Consider the following 21,290-nt stretch of genomic DNA (forward strand, 5'->3'; position numbering starts at 1 on the left):
GGCAGACATGTTTCATTATTTGCCTATGAATCATTATTTAGGGAGGGGGAAAACACCAACAGAATATGGCTGTAGCTGTGTGGTGCTTAACACTCCAGCTGTGTGATAACTTAGGAAGACCGGTTTGGGTGTGAGCACGCTCTTGTGTTTATATGCACACATTGTGGACCTACATGTGTATGCTCGAAAATGTGAACACTAAGCTAAGTGAATGAAAGGTTCAGGAGCATGTTTATTACGTGTTTCCGAGTGAAAGAGCCCATCCAAGAAATCAGTATGAACAAAACTTCACCAACACACATACACACACCCATGCACTTCCACAATGAACGCCACAAAGGCAAAGCCGGCTCTCTGAGTCAAGCCCCTGGTCTCCATCTCCTCTTCTCCGACCTCTTCTTCGCTTTTATCCTTCCCTGTCTCCTACTCTCCATGTGTGTCACTGGAGGCTGTTACGGCTCAATCAGGCTCACAAAAGACGCACAGGAGCACCTACTCTTTGTTTGCTGTCACCCCTGCTCAGAAGTAAGTCACCTTTCATTCCTTCTCGTCTTTCCTTGCTTGTCCGATCAAACTAAAGAGGTTAGACTGGGGTGTTGCTCTCTGCTGTACTGTTTATAACTCTCTCTTTCTTCCTCCCTGTCCTCTTTACTCCCGAATCCCTGCTTGCTATCTCTGTCCGACTAGCTCAGACTCAGCAGACGGATGAATTACCAATCCATATTCTGTGGAAATGACAGTGGCTTTGTAAAAGTGAAGGCAAGGGGAGAGTCATGTGAAATGTAAACAGGAAGACATTGATTAGCTTTCTGAACTCAGTGTGGGTCTCTCAATTTATCTATGTGTCTGTGTTTAATAGTCAGTCTAATAGCCTGTGTGCCTGTTTATAACTTTTGACTTACTGAACGTCTTCTTTGACTTCCACTTTTGTCATTGACATAGGATGCCCAGCAAGTCAAAAATGAAATTTCATTGTATTTAAAATGAATGTCCAGAATCAAGTATTATTTGCATCTGCTGAACAAGCATTTATAAATGCTGTCATACTGATTTATGTCTGTTTTTCTTTTCTTTAATATGGGCTTTATCTCAGTAGTTTAGTGTCCTGCTGGCTACAAGGACAACGTAATCAGGTTGCGATTGGCAGTACTGCAGGAGTACAGTTTTTGCATCTCATTGCTTATTTCATTGACTTATAGTTGGGATGGCTGGCAGCCTATCAATGCAGAGTAATTACAATAGGCCACTGTGAGGCTGAATAATTAATGTGCTATTTGGAGCTGATGTATGCTGAAAAACCTGCCTAGAGTCCCGTCAGTAGTTTATCATCATAGGGTGAAAGAGGGGAGAGTGCAGCCTGACTGCCAATGTTAGTGCTGTAATAATGATGCAGGTCTGGGCCTGTCAGCACCAGCAACACTGGGAGTTAGCTTCCAGGCTGGTTGGTTATCAGCTTTAGACCTGCCTAGATCAATACTTGGAAGAATGGTTTTAGGCAAAAGGCACTCCCAAACTCTCAGACTGTTGATCAGCCTCATGTAGGTAATGTATGCACGATGAAAGCCACTGGCTTTCCCTTAATTTAAGATTAGTGACAAAATATATTTTTATTGTATCACAACAGCTATTCGGAGCAAAAATAGCACTTTGTTAGAAAAATGCAAGGCACTATGTTAGTAGTTTGAGGCTTTTCAGATGTCAAAAACTGCACAGTTTGTAATAACACTATGAGACAGACTTTTACAACTCTGTGATGTGTTTATCAGGGCAACTGCCATTTCATCCTCCAACTATGGGAGGGTAAATAGAATAGAGGTAAACAGACAGTTGAAGGGGCACTTTTGTAGCCACTGAAGCTAAGAAAATTTTAACTTCTTCCCAGATAATACTGCATTGTCTTTGTTGAAGCTCTTTGCAATTGCACCATGGTGTCAAATGAATGGAAAAGGCATCTTTATGCAGAGCAGTGTTGGACTAAACATGACAATAAAATGTCATCAACAACAACAACATCTAACAATGTTAGATAGACACACTTTCATCACTAATTTATTTATATATCATTTAGAGATTTCTGTGATTGTGATGAGGGGAATAAAATGTGAATGTTTGCTGATCAATTAACCAAAAAACTGTATTGTTATGGGATGTTGCTGCTGTTGTCATTTTGCTATTAAGTAGAAATTACTAAGAACAGCCATGAATGGGTAAAAAAAAGAAAAAGAAATTGTTAATCTAAATCTTTATGCTACATGTAAACTTCTTTTCAACCTGCAACCGTTTCCATAACAAATACTTTAAAATGTAAATGCTTTTTATATCACTGCCATACAGGGCTTACAAACAGAGGTTTTGATATGACATCTTGTTCCTTTCACTGGGACAAATAATCTCTCTTTTCATTTAGTTGCCAAGGCTTGGATCGGACTCTCGACCATTCTCTATGCTCCTCTCTCCTTCCCCAACTCTATCTCACTGCAATGCTGCAAGCCCCAGAGCCAAACTCCACCCTGACTCACAAAGCATCCATTATGTATAGGCCAAAAATTTAAGAAAAACAGGCTTGGGGCAAAGAAGTAAAACATAAATAAAGTACAACAAATTTGGGGAAAAAGAAGGTGATGCTACTTACATCTCTATTCTGTGTTCTCTCGGGATGTGTAAACATTTTCAGCTTCTTAATAACATTGATAATACCTGAGATCATGAAATATAAGTGTAACTTGGATATAGCAGAAAATGACATATTTACAGATCATTTTGAAGGTAGTGCAAACACACACACACGCAAACAAAAAAACACACTTAAGCCATTTATTTTGGACAATGTTGGGAGAATCTGTGTAGCACACAGTGGGAAGTTGTCCAAGTCAGATGCATTCTCACATGAGGAGAAGCTCCACTTGATTTTAACCTGTAGGAACTATGACATGACAAGATCCCACTCTGACACTAACTGGACTTTCTTTTAGGGAGCTTTTTCCTTTTTCAAAAGATCAACTAATTTATGCTACTTATGCTGATACACGTTCAGCACCTTGTCCATTTTTTGCATTCTCACTGTAAGATATGAAACATTTGTAAAGGAGTATCTATTTCAAAACTGTAAGTTATTGTTTCTAATTTTCACACCACTTGTGTTCTTTTAAAACTTTGAACAACCTACCTATCTGGAGAACTTTGCTGAAATGTGTGAGAGCTTTTTTATTAACAAGCTTGTTTGTACCAGAGCCCACGAGTCCTCCTTCTTATGACTCTTCTATTGTTGTCACATGCTCTGCTGTTTCTAACCAGTTTGAGCTTGACAGTCTTACCTTTCTAAAGAAAACAATTAGTCATATAAAGCCTGCTCGATCTCCCTGTGAGCCAATCTCACCTTGTCTTTTTAAAAAGGTCTTCCAAACTTAGGCACCCGATGTGATCAATAGTATTAATGGCAGCTTAGCAAGTAGGATTGTACATGCAAGCTTTAAGCATGCAGTGGTGACACCAATAATTAATAAGCCTGGCTTTAGTTCACTTTAGTTCTTTCAAATATTCAAGTTTTAGGACAATCTCTCACCTCCCTTTCCTTTAAAAAAATAAATGTTCACTCCCAGTTGATATGTTTCTTATAATATTCTTGAGGCTTTTCAGTCCGGTATTAAAACTCGACGCAGTATTGAATCAGCACTGTTGTGGGTTTCTAATGATGTATTCTTAGCCACAGATTCAGATCCTCCTGTCTCTCCTGGAAAACTAGGTGGTGCTTTAGATTGGTTTAGGTCCTATTTAACAGAGAGAGGTTTCGGTGTTCATGTTGGAACATGGTCCTCCTCAGCGCCTGTCAAATCTGGAGTGCTTCAAGGGTCCATTCTTGGACCTCTTCTGTTCTTGCTCTACTTACCTACTCTCGGATCAATTCTCCAAAAACACGGCATCTCATTCCACTTTTAAGCAGATGACAGCCAAAATGTCTTACCTGACAAAACAGCTTCTACAATGCATCAATACCAATCATTTTTTGCACTTTAACCATAAAAAGTCTGTGGTCTTGTTGTTTGGGCCCAGTGATGCCTCCACAGTTCAGGCTGACCTGGGTTTCTTAAGTCAGTATTTTTAAACTAAAGCAACAAATCTGCGTGAGACAACTATGATGCACAGATCAGTTGAGTGGTCAAGTACAATTTTTTTCATTTGAGACAACTGGCCAAAATGAAACCACTTCTCTGATGCCATCTCTTTGAGATTTGAATACATGCTTTTATCCCAACTTGTTTAGACTACTGAAACACACTCTGTGTTGGGCTTAGCCAGACGTCAGTTGCCAGTTCAAAACGCTATTGCTCAGTTTTTCAACTCGTACAAAGAGCACATTACTCTGATTTTTGCATCACTTCACTGGCTCCCGGTTTGTTTTTGTATTGATTTTGAAATCATTTTGTTTGCTTTAAATGTCTTCATGGTCTCGCCCCACAGTATCTGTCTGCCCTTCTTCTGCCGTACACTCACGTTCTCTCTTAGGTGAGCAGATCACTCACTTTTAGTTGTGCCTAAGACAAAGAGGAAGCTATGAGGTGGCCGTACTTTTTCAGTTGCTGCCCCAAAATTATGGAATCAGTTGCCTTTGCATATCAGGCAGGCTAACTAATTTCCTGCTTTTAAACCTTGTCTTAAAACCCATTTCTCTTTGGCTTTTTACTCCAGTGTGAGATGTTGGTTTTACTGTAGTTTTTTACTGTAGTTTTATATTTGGTTTTGTGTCTGTTTTTCTACTGTTTTTATGTACAGCACTTTGGCCAACTGTGTTGTTTTTACTATGCTTTATAAATACAATTGGATTGGATTTATTGCTTGGCTCACCCAGCCCAGCTTTTCTTCTATATAGATCTATACCATGCCACCTCACATTTGGCTTTCATTTTATGCAAAGAGAACCCACAGCCACATGGTCCTTCCACCCACAACTAGACATCAAGCTTAACTAGGATATAGGACATGGAGCAAAAAGTGTCCTCTTTTGGATGCAAAAGGAAATAGCTGTGCATATTCATGAAAACAGAACATTTGAATTCATTTACAATGCAAATTATAAACAACCACAACTTCATTAAGATTAATGTTCATTTAATATATGGCTGAATTCTAATGATTATCCTTCACTGCTCCACAACAAGCTTTTTCTCAAAAAAAGAAAACATAAATAAAATAAAAAATAATAATAGAAACTGGGGTATCTGGTTGTAACAACGGGGTCTTTTTCAACAAGCCATGCTCATTCTGAGCTGTAAAAATAAAACAGTTTTTGTATCTCCTTCCTTTCTCATCAACACAGAGATGAGGTCAGAAGGTCTCTTCAGCTCCATCTTTCATCTGATAAAAATACCAGCATACAAGGGTTTCTTTTTCTTTTTTGGAAGAGAGTAACATTCTCCTAATACATTTCATTTTCTGATACATTCTTGTGAAAATTCCACTTATAAGTCTAATATAAAAATTTAGGCAGGTGTTTCAAAGAGAAGAAATATATTTCCCTTGCCCAAGGCCCTGCTGGAAGGCTGAAAAGCATGAGCTAATAAATGCAAACATAGGCTTAAACAACAAATAATCTTCCAATATGGCAAAACATTAGTCAAACAGTATATTAAATTATCTACCTGTGGATCATATTAGTAAAAACATTTAGCTGTGGTTCAGGCTTACACCTGTTACCATCTACAGAGGCAGATTGATCGTGTAATTAATCAGGAAATTTACACGTGAGATTAACTTAGGCATTATACTATTAAACTATGCCACAATGAATCTTTTGTGTGAAACAGCCTTACTGTACTAGCAGAGACAACAACAACAACAGGTAAATTGTCTGGTAAGGAAGACATCTTCCTCTCTAAGACAGCTTTATTACATCCTCGCTCCATTTACAGTGGCTTCACACAGTCTAACGGCTTCCTTTCAGTGCAGAGAAGTCATACTTTTTTTTAAATTAGCTTGAATAGGAACTGGCAAAAGAAGGCAAAAAGTCAATACTTTAGAGCACTGGGGACTTGAGCTTGTATAATTAATGTCTTTGCATACGGTAGTTTGCCAGCAATAGATCTCCTTTGTTAGGCACACATTGTGAAATGTACAATGGAAGGTGTTAGTCTTACAATGATAAGTTTGGTAGATTACTTAAATTCTGTGTTTTGAAATAAAGGTGTCATAAACATTCATAACCACACTAACAACGTAATGTCACATGAATATGACACTATTGGTTGTGAAGTATTTTGCAGCATTAACTGTATCTGGTACCAATATCATGGAGTTGGGTCTGTTTAAATAAACCCTAGTAACAGTAAAAGTAAGTGAACTATTTGCACTTGATTGCAGCGTGATTTCATCTGATCTTCACCAAAGTCACAAACAAACACAATATTTCTAAGCTGCCACACAGTCATGATTTTTATGTTCATTTAATTTACTAGAAAGTTATCGAATGTAAGTGAAACTCACATTCGATAACTGTAGTTTTGAAGCAATAACCTCAAACAAGCACTTCTTATAGCTTATAGACCATCCAAGAGAAACTTTGGACTATTCTTCCTTGCAAAACTGCTTCAGCTCAGCCATATTCTTAGGATGTCTGGCGTGAACGGCTCTCTTGAGGTCTGGGCTACCACTGCAAATGGCTGTTCTGCTGTGGTAGATTTCCTTTGATATAGGATAATTATCCTGCTGCATCACAGCTTCAGCTTGCAAACAGACTCCAGCTCAAATCAGTCGCCATACTCAATTGTTGGGTCAAATTGTTCTCAGTCCTATGTATGCCATAAAAACGGTACTGCACACTAACATGAAACCATGACCACATGACCCAACCTTGATGTAAAAACTGTTCCACTTACTTTTACCGCCATGATTTGTTTGTTCAACGGGTGTGTTCAATAAAGACATGTAAGATCATGACTGTGTTTTATCAGCTTGGAAATGTTGTGTTGTTTTATATTTGCTGAATATCAGATCACATCTTGTGACCAAATTATGCAGAAAACCAGAAAATTGGAAATAGTTAACTGACTTTTTCTTGCCACTGGTGTATGTAATTATTAATTATATAAACAGGGTAATGTGACATTTGAAACAGCATCTGTAAGCACAAGTCACTAACAATATTTGTGTAAAAGTGGTTCCCTATACAGGCAACCTAATAAAATATGTATCTTATGCTGAGATGATGGAAAGTTCCTAAGGCATACTGGCAGGTCAGTAGTGAATCTACTATATGTTTACATTTAGAGCACTCTACTCAGTGTGTGTGTGTGTGCATGTGTGGGTAACTCTGAGGCAGGAGAGGCCCTGTGATTGAATGAGATGAAGAAGACGGTGAAAGTCACTCTGCCAGGGGCTAAAGCCTTAGGAGCAGCACCTCATCTTATCTCCTGCTGCCTCTCAGTGGACCTTCGGCTCTGATCTAGATGCAGGACGCTTAGAGTACACTGGTCCAGTGACGTATGTGCAGGGTATTTACAGGTATCTGGCGTATACCTACCTTTTTTTCATTCAGCTCAGCATATTCCAGCCTTCTACAACCACCCTGATTTGCTGATACACAGTCATGTGCTGCATGCACACCAATTGGTAAGGAGAACGGCGAGGAGTGTGAACATAACTATTATTAATGAACCCCAAAAACCAAACATCACAGTATTAAAGCTTAAAATACAACAGGGCACAGTGTACCTGGCAGATTAATGTAGCCCTATTAGTTATTACTGCATTGATAATTTTGCTGCAAACATATTTTGCACCATTACCATATCTGTGGGCCACCTGCACCTCCAGACATACTGTCGGAACTGGGTGTATGGAGAGGTGTCACAAGGACACTCTATGGTATTTCTGGCCCAGCACTGTGGCTGGCACTCAGGTCGATGTGCAGACCTTTGCTGTCTCTATTATTATGAACAGAAAAAACTCCTCACTCAGATGAGATGATTTATGTTCTGTTATACAAAGCTTTCCCAGTGTTTTGCCTGGTGCTGAATCTTGTAACGTCCAGTTGGTGATTCACACCATGCTTTAGCGAGTGGCCATACCTCCTTCTCTCAAATTCACGTTTTATTTTGAAAAACCATGAGGTTTGTAGACGAATGCCCTACCAACTGAGCCACGGCCATCACCTCTAATCATATTGTATGTTATAAGACACAGTTTAGCAAAGAACCTACTGTCACCATAGACTAAAAATATGTAAGCCACGAGCCAGATTTACCTGCAAATTCTGATCTGCGTCTCTGTGGCTTTGTGTATGTTATTTTCAAAATAAGCCTTACTACATGAAGTGTGTAAATAGTACAGGTTCTCTCTAGTGTAAATAAAAAATGTGGGGAGATAAATTTACAGTATACAAACTTCTCCAGGCAATACAACACAGGGCAACCCTCATCTAAAGCAACACTGAGCGCTGGTAGACCCACAGTCTGTGTTTTCCTGGTTTCTGTTCAGTTGAGCAATATTTTAATGGAAAAATTAATAAATATGAGAGACAAGACAAGTCAAGACATTTATGAGTGTGACTTTAATGATATAGGCAGCTGAATTAAGTAGACATCTTGGCAAGCTTTTTGACATCTTGCTCAAGCACACTTCAGCTGGACAGATGCTTGAACTTATCCAGTTGAAAAGCCTTTTTTTCAGCACCACCCCGCAGTCTTGCCATCATCCCTGATGTACCACTGAGCAGTGCGTTCACCAGCGCGCATGTGTGCACACATGCATATACTATTGCAGAGAAGAGTGTACCTGTGTTGTTTATTCAGTATTGCTAAGAATACCACTACTTTAAGCCACCTGTGTATATGGGTTATTGCCATATCAATCATTTACAATGACGTCCGATGGTGGGGACCACGGACTATATTGACCAACAGACTGACAGAGATTAATGCTGCTGCACAAGGAAGCCTATCCACTGCCTCGTCCATGTATCCCTTTCTCCAGACATCTACTAATGAAGCTGCATTGGCCAGTCATGTCATCTTAACCACTCCCACTTGTTCAGTAATTGTCCCATTTTCCAGCTGCCGGGCTCAATTATTTTGTACACTTAAATTTGTAAGGCTGACTTTCAGAAGCTGATAAATGGTGCTTTACATCTACATACATTTCATACAGTATCTGCGTGACTCTTCTTAATTTTCATTTTTTGTAAAATTGGTTCCGCTTTTCATCCACTTTCAAGCTGTGCTGCATGCCAGCTTCCGATATCCCTTCATGGACAACTCAAAGTTAAATATCTCTCAGTGAGTAACTGCATGTATTATGCTATCTGTGTTTCATTTTGGTACCTACTATGAGATTTTTTCCATATCACCGGCTTTTCACTGTAAAAGTAATTTTTTCGGGCGAGGAGAGAAGGAAGGAGATGTTTTAATGATAACTTCATCCCCCTGTGGGTGTGGAGCCAGATAAGTAAATCAAGTGAAACCAAGTGTTAAATGCATGAGAGTAGAGCTGATATATTATTGATGACCTGTGGCATTGCACGACCAGCCACACACTCCCATCCCCTCCGACACACACACACACACACACACACATGCGTGTAAGAGTTATACATACACTCATAAGCATTTACTTATACAAACTCATTTAAAATATACATACAAAAATATTCAATTCCAGATCTTACCCACTCTTTGTTTTTCTTATTCCTGCCTTACCTTAAAGTGGGCTGAGATGTCATGTAGTATCAGCAAACGCTGTGATAATGTCATTTTAGTCCACATGCTGTACACTTCACTTTCAATTATTACACAGTATCTAATAAGATATTGTTAAAAGGAACGTTCTTTAATGACAATTCAGCTTTCTGTCTTACTGATTACTGTTGTAAGAATTAATTAAAATAATTTGGTTAAACACAGGCTTCTAACCATGTTGTCTTTTAATTTCATAAAAACCTGAAAGAATTCCAATTATTTCTAATTAAGCTTCGTCTCACCTCTTTTGAGTGACTCCTTCTTAATTGGAATGTGAAATTAACATATTCTTATGAAATAGCTGAAGGGATCCAAGAAAAATACACAAAACCCAGTGACAGGGATGACACATTCTGCCATCAATCAGTGGTGTAGCAATGACAAAGCAGAAGCATGCTCTGGGATATTTCTAACCTCTATTTACCCTGCTTTGACTGCTTGGTTATTTTACTGCTGAAGCCTGCTACAACCTTGGATCATTACACAGGTTCTCAGCTGGGAACACAACTACAATTTCTGACTGTAACCATTCATAAAACTCACAGTTGTATTTATGTGTTATACTCAAGGGCAAATACAGCCCAGTAAAACCACCTGATGAATGTGGACAATCATGTGTCATCTCAGATACAACTAGCAGCAGTTTTTACCTGTCAGGTATAAGATTTATTGGCTAAAACTTTAAACGCACACAGGCCTGTACTGTGACAGGACACTGTTAGAATTTTACTAGTTGATAGGTGAAGCTGTGCAGAAAAGGATTGAAAGCAATGAGACACTCACACCAAATTTAAAATTGAAAGATTTTAGTGTTCAGAGATAAAAAGCTGCATCAACTGCCTTTAAACCTCATGCAACAAACACAGATATACTTCACACTCTAACTTCCTGTGTTTAAGCTGTAGCCTAATAATTATTTTTGTATGCAACCTTCATTTATTAAACTATTAAATTACCCGAATTGATGAAATATTACAGCGTATGCTAGGGGGGGGATATGATTTTTTAATTAATTGTCATTACAAAATAAAAGCAGGAACAATTACCTAACAATTATTATACACATAGTTATTTAACTCACATCATCATCATCTGAAAACAACAATCTAGTTTGGTTCAGTTAAGTCTATTTAACAGTTTAATTGAAAAGGCATGACATTACAGCTGATGGAAGTGAAATCAAAACAGAAGCAGCAGACCTTGTAAATTTAAATATCATATTCAGTATTGGTAGATATTCAATACCATGGAACGTCCAACCAGAACAAAAAATGTCAGCTTTATGCAAACACTGCACCACACCACAGCAAAGCTATGACCTTGGATCTATGCATTGGTTGACTGGTCTTATTCCACGAGTTATAGTTTTGTGGTTTTTAGTAACTGCAAAATTAGCATAGCAAAAACATGCACAGTTTGCTCATTAATTTCTAGTCTCCAAGACATTATGATAGAAGGGGTCTGATTTTTATCTGCCACTGTGGACTCTGAGACTCCTTTTTAAATGTTCACAAGTCAGTGAACCCTACATTATATCTTCATTGTTAGATGATCATACAGTGTCATTACCAGTATCAATCCATCCAATGATGTTAAGTGCTATAGTGGATAAAAGATCATTTCTGTATGACGATTTGTAATTGACATTGATTTATTTTGTTGTTCTTGGTCAGAAAGTGTCAGGAAAGAGTTTTTCCAGTAAGGATAACTAATTCAGAGTTGCACCCTTCACTCAAAACATCTTCAAGGCTACTACTGTCACCAAAAAATATTCTACTACCTGCAACCAACCCTCCCACACACACAACACAGGTAGAAAGACGAGACAAGCAAAAATAGGCTGTGAATAAGACAAAGGGAAGAGTTCACTGATAACAAATTACTGTGGTTTGCTTTGTGGCAGAACAATGGTTCCCTCTGATTATCTCTAATTAACCTCTATGTAACTTAATCCCCAAGCACAGAGGGATTAACGCACAGAGGCATGATCTTTGTGTTTGTACTATATGTATGTGTGCATGTCTGCAGGCTCAGAGAAAACTCCTTGAACTCTAAGTTACTCAGTTCCAGACTTTGCGTGATTCAGGCGCATTACACACATACACACCACTGAGCTGTCTTTCCTACCTGCATCCACCCTACACCACACACCCAACACAGACCTGCCCCAGCAGTGACAAGCTTCATATACCCTATGAGGGAGTCACTGTCTCCCAGCAGCCCAACAGATCAGAATGATTTATGCTAAAACACACTGATACTTACACACGTGTGCCTGTTTGCCTCTGATGACTTGGCAGATGGTGTTCTGGGGGATCTCGTCCCAACCCTGGATCAGGGCATGAGTAAGTTTCCGGATGGCGTGTTGTGGTAATTGGTGGCATTGGACACACTGACACACACTATTTCATAGGTGTTGAACCGGATTTAGTTCCGTGAGTCACTGGCATCAATGCCTTTATCATCCAGGAACTGCCTACACATGCCAGGCTTTGTACTGCACCAGGAAGTACCCAGCGCCCACTGTATAAGCATAAAGCATGACAATATGTACTTTATCCTGATGCCTCACAGCAGTCAGGGTACCACTGGCTATGATATGGCTAAGGATATGTCTCCACACACCATCACTGACCCACCACCAAACAAGTCATGCTCGATGACGGGCATGCCTAATGTACACTACAGTGTCTGCCAGACTATTTCACACCTGTCTCATGTCCATGTTTCGTGTGAACCTGCTGTCAAAGGATCAGGATACCAATGGCCGTCTGCTCTATGCTCCACCATAGTCTGCAACCCTTCAGTTTTCAACCACATTATAATAAATAAGAAGCTGTAAACCTTACCAATCAAGCAGAAGCTACTGCAATTCTCTGATTTGTTAGAAAGCAAACTTATCTTCAAATCATGCAGTAGAGAATATCTCTGCACCTCTGCCAGGTTTTTCTGTAAGTCTGAATTCACAGGATACGCCAACAGCACCTCTCCACAATGAGATACGTCTTCATACATATCTCTAAATATTTGAAAAGAGGAACATACTGTTGATTTAATATTCACATTTAAACATAAATAATTAACATTTAAACATAAATAATGTATTAATTGCCAAGAAATCCATAGGAACAGCAGTCGGCAGCATGATTGAATGTTTCTATTGAAATGTATTACAGTTGGAAAACAATAGTTTATACCTGTTGTGTAATACTATATCCAGCAGATGGGATGTTGCTTGTTATTTTCTATTTCAGAGATTAGAGATATGGAGATGAGTTATTTCAAATAGGATTTTTTTTTTCTCTTTATCAGTGACCTTAAAGTTCCTCCAATCACCAACTGATATTCTATCACAATTGGCCCCTAAATCTTGGTGTAATTAGTTGGCATCTATTCTAATGCCAAACACACACATACACACGCACATTTAAATCCTTCATTATCACTAGGAGATCAAGTACTGACATGCAATGCAGACAGGGTGGTGTGACAGAATGAGGGCCAGGCCACAGAAAGATTGGGCGAGACAGATTTCTGAATCCACACATTTGCTCACCAACACTAATTATACTGACCCCCAGCATGCACGTACACACTCACACACAAAAATACAAGTCTGTGTTTGCCAGATCCCAGCAGAACATGGTATGTTTGAACAAGGCAGCCTGTTAAAGTGTGTGATTAGACTCGTGTTTGAACAGAAAGAGACAGCGACCTATCAGCGCACGGCAGGAATCAGCCAATCACTGCAATGGCTCATTTGCTAAGGGGCCTCTGCTTCTAGCTGGCTCACGCACTTGCATCATGCCTGCTCACACAAAGATGAATGGAAAGACACATTGAGTGACACAGTGAGAAAAACATCGAGACAAGAGAGGCAAGCAGACACACCCACAAACCCAGTTACTGCCCATAACACATTTAGTTGTTCTCGGGCAGGCACAGAGAGAAGCACCCAAATTACACTGATTCAATTTACGATGACCTTCCCACCGTGTAGCAGGTGCAGGTCACCGTAGCGCACAGCTGGCAGCTATATAAGTCGTAATCTTTTTTTTTTTTTTTATCATCCCCAAATACTGTTTTATATTGTTTTCTTTGTTTGTTCCTGTTGAAACAGTACCGATATATCGTACGATGCTGAATTTCAAATTATGCTAACTACAACTTTTATCATTTGCAGATGTTGTCAGAATGTTATAGCAGCTTGGCGTCTGTCCCAGACCCACATGTGTTTCATCATGGAGGTGGCAGCAATTAGAGCAAATGAGGCGATGGCTACTGCCATTTTTGTCCCTTTGTCTGTGCTAATGAAGTTGTCATCATTGCAAATTAATCAGCACTCAACTGACACTGAGTGATAATACGTACATGCAAAAATAGGTGACATCTTCTGTTATTCTGTCTTTTTGTCAGTTCATGCTGGCATCAGATACAGATTACACAAGTCCTCAGAATTAAATGACAGAGTATTATAGAGCAACCCACAGCAACATTTTCTGATCTAATGTCTGATGTCCCTGACGACAAGGACAAAGTCTGTGCCCTCCATAGACATTTCAGATCGGAATCTGAATTTCTTGCATATGTACATACATTATATTTATGGTTGGATGTGTAGTGATGTGAGGCGATGCAAAGCTTTAATTTTGGCTTTTATTCGCACCACTAAAATTCCCTTGGTGTGTGGGGGTTCTAAAAGGCTGCCTATTGTCTGCATGTTCCCTGGGAGTAAGACTCTGGATGTGGGGGGGGGTTGGAATGACTTCTCCTTGACTGCCTCCCCTATCTCTGACAGTCGTCTAGACCAGCAGCTGAGTCTCTGTGTGTCCCTAAACGTCCCTAAACTCCTTAGTGCAGGAGAGACAGACAGTCTGTCTGTGTGAGAGGGCTGCTCCTCCCTCAGCAATGACCCTTCACATTTAGTCGTCCCGATCCAGACCTTCTTTTAACCCCCCACCATGGACTCGTACCTCTGTGCCCCTCTCACATCTACAAACACTGATGTCCATACCAAGTCAGCAGATCACACTGCTTTGCTCTTTTCTTTTTTCTGTCGCCAAGTCTTTCGCCCTTCTCTTTCATCCCACCTTGTTGTTTTTCTTTACTTTCTGCCGCCACTGTTCTGCCTCTCTCACTCCCTCACTCTTTTCAAGTAGCCCTAGCCACACCATTTTGTGTCATTTGGCCCAAAGGGAAATAGCACTAGCAGTCAATAGATCTACTTTTCTCAGACAAGAGTCAAGTTAAATAAAAAAATCACCAGTTATTCCATGAATGTCAGCTGAATTGTCACCCTTCAAATGCTAAGGCCGTGGCATAATTTATCATTATTATCTCATTGCATTGCAGGGGTGGAGAACTGAGGTAATGACTGATAGAAATCTCTTTGTTTTGCTCTTGTAACTGGGTTTGGATGCAGGAGGAGGGACGGACCAAGTGTCCTCATCTATTGTGGGAGAACAATCACTACACTTTATTCAAGCCGGCATTTACAGGTCATTTAAAACTTCATCTGATGGGACAGGCAATGGAGGGATACTAATGTAATTGAATAATGTGCATAATTATGTTTTAATAATGAAACGCAGCACATATAGTTGCTGAGTGATTGCAGTGCCTTCTCTTTTGTTATGCACATATATTACCCATTGCCTCTAGAACCAGACATTTTGACAAGCACCTCTTGAAGCATTTGTCTTAACAAAAACCCACTTATAATGAGTGCATGCCTAAGTTTGACTTTGACTGGAGTGGGTTACAGCTGGGAGACAACGACAGACAAGACACAAGTGAGAAAAAACATCAGGTTCACCTGCATTTACACCTACTCTCACATTACATTTGCTATAGAGAGGGTCACCTAATTACTGAAAAACATATTTTGTCTTTTGGCCTCTAGTAGGATATAGTATATAGCATGCATTTTTTTTATTTAAACTCATTAAACAAAAGGATATTGCACTGTTAGTGTGATCTTTACACTTGCCCTCAGTCACCACCAGCCACAGGCAAACAGAGGATGATATTGTGTGCCAGTCGCAGCTGCTGCGAAGAGGGAAGCCTGCTTTCTGTACTTTTCTTCTTCAGTAAGAAAGAGAATTTCCTATACTAGTTTCCATGAACACTGACACACTCCTGTTCCTGTTAGCCTCGTTTGCCCACAGCACATACACCGCCTCCCCCTACACTAAATTTCTTGCTTTTCCCTAACTCAATTTCACTCCCACTCCCATCATCCCTCTCTGCATATACCCTGCACATGCCCTTTTCTATCCCTCCCTGTGGTCATCTAAACTGCCCATGCTGAGGAGTTGGAACCGTCTCTATATTTACTCCATCTCTACCCTGCTTCCACCCTGGCAGGCAGTGCTATGCATCTTTCATCTGTGAGGCTGGATGACCTATATTCTCAGTCTGGCCCCATGCAGCAATAGTTCACCGCGGCTTCACTATATCCTGATGCTGTCACACTGGCCCCAGGCAGAAGCTGTGGGTGTGGCAGCTAGGCTGAATTAGAATGGGCACTGCCAGCACGGACTCTCATTCAAAGCCATCTTTCTTCGCAGTCTGGAGCACATTGACTTTCAAAATTAAAACGACAAAACAAAATTGGAGAAGAAGCCAGTGATGGAGGAAAAGGCCCACACAAGTGGCATACTAAATATTTCAGAATTCCACTGTTTGGAAGAGTTGCTCTATTAGATATTCAATACTTCAGAATATAGGTCAAGACAGCTTATAGAACATGACCCAGTTTACCTGTTTTTTTTTTTTCCACAGTGCCGTTATTGCATGCTCTAATATGATTCATCTAATTAGCACTTGTTTTAAGATTTTTGTAGACTTATAAATAAGCCGGCAGAATAGATCAAACAGAGCATAAAAAATGATTCTGTAATGAAACGAATTTCCTCATCGAGAATACATTCTTGATTCACTGCTTATTGTCCTTGACACATAAAGTTGTTTTTTTGTTCACCAGTGAATATGCAATCATGTTCCTATAATCCAGGTCAGTGGGCTGATATTGCCCCGTGTTTCTGCTGAGATAATGCTCTGCTTCTGCTCTGCAATAACTAATCACTGTTATTAGCATTTGTTCTGAAATGGATCCCAGTTCTATGAATTTTTGCACATTAAAAGGTACCACCCACATCACTCACAAAGGCAACAGAGTAGGTGTAATATGAAATTCAGGGAATTTACTAAGTGAGACTGGTTTGGATAAGTGCATTTAATGCAATATTCATATTAGTAAATGGGAACATTTACACACAACAAAACAGATATGTCATTGTTTTGTTGTGGTGTTACCCAACCAAGGGCCTCAGAGGGGACAGTGGCAAGTTTTGACACCAGGGAGAGCACTGGCATACACACACACAGATGCATGAGCTTAACTTGTTTATCCGTATGCTAACAGGGTTTAATGATTTACAGTTAATCCACAAAAGCTGTTTAGAGGGTTTCTCTTTTTAACAGATGTCACCACACTCTGTTTATATTTCTGCCTGAAAGACTGTGTCACTAAACACCCCCTTTTTTTCTGTTCAACTTCCCACCCATCCATGCTTCTATCCATCCACCCAAAAGCTTTCCAGAGAGTTCAACCTTGTGGAAAACAAGGGAATCATATAAAATGGACAATAGATAGCAGACTGCAGGCAGGCTGCAGTTGTGCACCTCGATGGCTGGGGCAGTTTGTTAAGTGTACGTTATTTCCATATGAGCAGATAAGGTTGTTGTTTTTCAACCGTGGTCTTAATGCAGCCTGTACAGCCAAAAAACTGTATATTGAATAAAATCAGTCTTGTTCAAGTTTGAAATGCCACATTATCTATTAGGAATCAATGCCCACACTCTCTTTCTCCTACAAATGAACTAGAAAGAAATGATGAATAGATGCTCCTTTCCCCATGATATGATTTGTATTGTTAATGATGTAGCTATCCTTTGCTGCAGAGGTGCTGAGTCACAGTCTTTCCCATGCGCATGGAAAGTGACCTCCCTCTGCGCTGAAGACAGGTGTCTGCCCCTTCCCCCCCAGGGCAAGACCCCCAGCCTGAGTGTCACACACACATGCAGAAATACAAACACACAGTGCAGCTTCCGGGTTGTTGGGTCATGTCGGGCATGCACAGACAAAGCTGTCATGTCAAGTTTTATTAAGAGCCTGGGTGTGTGGGAGATTTAATTAGCACGGCCAGGGTGAGCTAGGTCCCTTATGTAGCATAGGTGGTGGGGCAACGTAGGGTCTAATAATATGTCTCTGACTGGAGAAGTGCCAGGGCTGAGCCATGTCTGGTTAAGGCTGAGAGCTACACACTGTCCGAAATGTCCCAGGTCCAACAGCCCACAAGTGGCTGGATGGGGATTGTTTGAAGAATTCACAAGGCAAGATGGCCACAGGATGTCTGCCACTGTGTCTAGTACACTACAAGACCTGGCTCAGGTAATTCCTATAGATGTGAAAGAAGAGGAAAAACTGTTGAAATAATGGCCTTATTGTCTTTATTGCAGCTATCCCTACAAATTACATCCATATGAATAGCTGCACTAATGTCTAACACTATATGGGAACTGACTAATGTAAATTACAAAAATATAATATTTTATAATTAAGAACATACTGTTCTACATTATACTTTACAACTGTACTTGCATTGGACTTAAAAACTTAGGTTTTAAATTCATTAGCCATGAAAAGTGTCGACTATTCTGGATAACCAAAAAGACACAATGGACAGTTTTCAGTGGAACTACAGTGTATTAATGAAAAACGGTTCACATGTTCAGTGTGTTATAGCATTAAAAATATATCAAAACATGACAAGCAAGCCCGAGGCAGCTAAAACGTGAAATGCATTGCTCACAGTTATTTATTAATAAATGAAGATGAACTAAACATCTCGTACGCGCAGTGAATCTTTAGTAAAATACAGTATATTACAAATAACACATCATACATAATAGTGTTTCAGAATTTTTAAAGGGCTGTTATTTGGGCACAGCCTTAAAGGTGAGCTCAGTCAAAAAAATGAGGCTGTAACTGTAACACTGTCAGACAGATGAAAAGATCACATAATTATAATACAGTATACTTTGTCATTGGTCAAATCTAAATCTGTTTTTTGGACAGTATTACATACATGCTGACGAACAGATCTCTAACATAAAATACACATATATAATACATAAACACACACTTCTTAAAATAGATTTTGCAGATTATGACATTGTGATTCATCAAATCTGCACTTGACCTCTTCCTTTCTGCCTCTTTTTGTCTTATCAAACACCCTTTGTCTGTTCAAAGCTACATCTCAGTGCGGTTGTGTGGTATCCAGTGCCATTCTGCTTAACCAAATGTGATGATATTGTACAAGTGGATGTGGTATTGTAGGTGATGTGTCTGAGTGTGTAACACATAGCTCTCCAGAGACAACTTTGTCTTTCATGTAGCTGCCAGCCAGCTAGTTGGATGACTGATCAGCTGTTTCTGAAATGGGGACGAGAGGCTATCAGGGATTTTAGCTCCACAGCCACAGGCAGATGGTGTTGTGTACACACACACACACACACACACACACACACACACACACACACAGTCACACACATGTGCACACGAGTATTCACTCATGCAGCACACACACATAGATCTATAGACACAAAACATTTCTCTCAAGAGGCAGTAGGTCCAGCATGACTAATTAAACACACACATGCACACACATAGACAAAGACAGTGTATGGCACCCTCTTAGACATTGTAAATTACTGTGGCAATAATTGCATTAGTGCAGTAAGTAAATCAAACAACTGTATCCTTTCAGGCCCTGCAGCAGATCGGGCTGCAGGTCTCTCAGTGTTTACTCTGCTATGCTGCTGGTAGCCCTCCCACTCCCTGCCATGTTGTCGTCTGCTCTGCTGTCACACATCATTACCTGCAACTAGATACCATTTCACAGACACACCTGCACACGTACATACACCTACACACAAACACACACACACACAGAATATTGCAGTTTGTTTCAGAAGTTTATTTTAAATGCAACAAAAAATAAACTGAATTGAATTTCTATAAAGTCCTAAACCTTAAATTGTAAAGAGACTTCAGATGACTTCTGTTGTGATTTGGTGCTATATAAACAAACTGAATTCAATTCAATTTCCTCAACCGTGTTAAGAGGTAATTCCACGGCACATGTATTATTCACTCTTCACTCTTTGCAAGCTCATCCTTGTTTTTTCCGCTGTTGCTACATGCAGCTTAGTGCACAACACCTGAGAATACTAATCAGGCAGTTACAGTATAGTATAACACATTATAGCAAACCTGCCTGTTTGTCATTATGTCCATACACACATACACCAGCAGGAGAATGGCACTAAGACAGTTAGTTATAGTTGCAAGCTTTATCTATGTCAGTATCAGGAATCACATCACGTCAGCGGTGCTGCTGGTCACAAGCTAAAGGGCTTAACCAGCTGGATGTCTGTGACCTGTTAAACAGCTGATAAGCCCACTGAACAAGTGACCTGCATTGTGCTTGTTACAGACAAGCTTTAAAAGTAAGAAAACTTTCAGTTAGGTTGCATTTGTAAAAATCAATCTGTTATGTGAAATCCAAACTGTATTACATTGTCATAGACTGTACAGGTGCTATTGCTCTAAATAATATACTTAAATAATATAATACAATTTACAGTACTATGCACCTAAATTCAATCTCATTTTCAATTATACTTATTGGTATTATGTCTTTCACAGTAAAGTAGGCTGTTGTATTGGAGAAATGCTGGGGAAAGTGGACACCATCAGGTCTGTTGTCGCACATGTATCACGCTGTTTTTTTGTTTTTTTTATAGTGACCACCAACACTTGGGTCTGAGGCTGTAAGCTCTTGCATTGTGCATGCTCTAAAGGATAGCATTGATTCAGATAGTAAGTTGCAGTGCCACTCTGTTTCTCAGTTGGACTTTAAATAGCCAAAATATCTCCCCACTACCAAGTTCCTCTGAACCTTCTTTATAACAGGCTCCTTATCTTATACACCTTGGGCTGTGTCCGTTAGGATGTTTTCTTTGGTAAAGCTGTAGCTTGAGTCTTTTCATGTCATCTGTCAGAACATGGATGCAACTATTATGACATTTGTATTGATGACGTCTTAAAATTATATATGTAAAAAGTTATTTTTGTGATATTATGTTTATCATCTTACTGTCCCCAAACATACACTGTGGCCAATTCATAATACCTCTCTGCATACATTTTCTTGCGTCTGTGCCCACCAACAGACCTGGCTAAAGATATTGATTTGAAAATAGATAATGGGTTGGGACTAATGAAACAGTGAGAGAGCTTTTTCTGGGTTGGTGGGGGGGGGCACAGTTTCATAGAATCAAAGTCATGCAAAGAAAAATCCATACAGTAGGTAAGCTAATGGGAGCATATTGACAGCAATCTACATTTCTGCTGTCATACTAAGTTGAATAGGGGTCATGAGACCAGAACTGTCCAATCCTATTAGATACGGGAATCCAGGCTACAGACAGTGT

Source organism: Anabas testudineus, chromosome 3, assembly GCF_900324465.2.
Source record: "Anabas testudineus chromosome 3, fAnaTes1.2, whole genome shotgun sequence".
NCBI lineage: Eukaryota > Metazoa > Chordata > Actinopteri > Anabantiformes > Anabantidae > Anabas > Anabas testudineus.